Genomic DNA, 2,175 nt, shown 5'->3' with positions numbered 1-2,175 from the left:
CAGGGCCGGTGCTCTATCCTCTGCGCCACCTAGCTGCCCCGATATTTGCACTTTTTGAAGAAGTGTATTTCTTATTGTCACTTATTGTCACACTTAGTGTTATTGCCGCTTTTTGCTTATCTGCTTAAAGATGACCAATAATCGTAATTATTGGCTATCCTCCTTTCACAAAGTAAATAGCTGAGCTCTTGGTGTTAGCTGATATAAACAGACAGTTTTAATATTTGCTTACACTAAAGAAAAATTAGGAAGGGAAACCTTCTAGAAATAAACAGTATTCTGAATCCAAACAGCTATGGATTGCTTTTTTTGCCCATCCTTTGCCTTAGATGATCTAAGCAACTGTTCCCCTCCATTAGTGTGAATAATCAGGAGTAAAGACACTCACAATAGTGTACAAATGAGTGCCAGACGCAGGATAACCAGACTGTCTAGACTTCTTCAAGCTTAGTTTATGATACTATTATTCACTGCTTTGATGAAGTTTATGATCCTAATTTATAAAATAATAAAACAAAAATGAGACTTTTCTACTTCAGATTAATCTAAACTTTACCATTATATAAGTATTGAGTGATATAAAATAGATGCAGGTTTATTAAGGACACATTGAGGCAAAAAGAAAATATGTCTCTTCTTTTATTGTTCTGTGATTTTGCTCATGGCCAGCTCTTCATGACCCCATTTGGGGTTTACTTGGCAGAGATAATGGAATGGTTTACTATTTCCTTCTCTGGCTCATTTGACAGATGAGGAAACTGAGGCAAACAGGGTGAAGTGATTTTCCCAGGCTCACACAGCCAGCAAGTGGTCTGAGGTCAGATTTGAACTCAGGAAGATGAGTCTTCCTTACACCAGGTCTGGCACTCCTAACACTTCCACCATTGTACCACCTACCTCTCTCCTCTATTCTTCTTTAATGAAAAGTTATTTTCAGACTAATCTTCCTAAAAACCGACTGCAGGGGAAAAGACCCTGCATAATGATAATGGAGGTAGTGGTAAAGATATGTAGACAATGAACAATTTACATGAAATTTTTATTATTGTCATTTTTGTCACGAGTAACCTTCAGGATCTAGACCCAGAGGGATGGGCTCAAGATCTGTTGACTCAAAAGTCTGAGGACGCTATATCCCTAGCAGTAGAATAGAAGCCTCTTATTTCTATTGGCCCTCAAGTTATGTCTGTCAACTTACTTCAATTAATAGTTGGGAACTAAGAAAAGACCCTCTTGAGACCTGAAGTTCAGAACTAGATTGCAAGGTAGCCTGGGAAGGTCAATCATGAAGGGATGGTGATAAAGATTAGGTGACCCAGACTCAGAGTTGTCTGTCAAGGAGTGTGTAGAAGGGAGATCTTACCTTTAAGGGCACAACTCGTTAAATGATCTAACTGATATTATTTGCATCTGGAGTATAGTCAGAGGTAGTGTATATCTTCTGAAGAGGTCAAAACAGGCAGAGTGCTCAAAGTACAGTGAAGTGAATTGAAAAAGAAGAGCCTTTATGTATCTCCAGGCCAGCTGGGTTGGATGGAAAGGTCGTATTACAGAAAACAGGCCCCAGTCCAGTTCCTAGGCTTCCCTCTATCAAGAGGTAGTCTTGGGACCCAAATAGGGAAAAAAAATCTTTCTCATTGAGAATGTCAAAGGAAGGAAGAACTTTGCCAGTGATTCTGGGTGAGACAAAGTAGGGGAAAGTAGAGAAATAATAGGTGAAAAGGATTGATCTAAGTCCTAGAATGTAGGGCATCAAGCCAGAGGTTTGACCAGAGGCCAAACACACAGGCCTCATAACACACCCATGTGCAGCCTGAACCTGATTAAAATGTGAATGGTAAATACTTGAAAAAATTAATAAAAATATAATGAAATATGCTAATATATGGTTTTTAATCGGTATGTGCCTACAGGTATCCTTATGTATGGTTTAGTAGCCCCTGTTTCTATTTGAATTTGATACCAGTGCCCTAAACTCTCACAATCTATAAATGAGAGCTGAAGAAGATTCTGTAGGATTGTCTGCCAGCCAAATTCATGTCTACAAAACTCCGACTAAGTTAATGCCAAGAGCAAGACTCCAGAAAAGTCAGTTAGAGGTTGGAGGGGAGGGAGAGTCCAAATTGAGTAAAACCAAGCAACCCTGTACTTGTTACTTTGGGGGGGAAAAAAAAG

This window comes from Dromiciops gliroides, chromosome 3, assembly GCF_019393635.1.
Source record: "Dromiciops gliroides isolate mDroGli1 chromosome 3, mDroGli1.pri, whole genome shotgun sequence".
In the NCBI taxonomy this organism is placed as follows: domain Eukaryota; kingdom Metazoa; phylum Chordata; class Mammalia; order Microbiotheria; family Microbiotheriidae; genus Dromiciops; species Dromiciops gliroides.
This window is presented reverse-complemented; position numbering follows the sequence as displayed.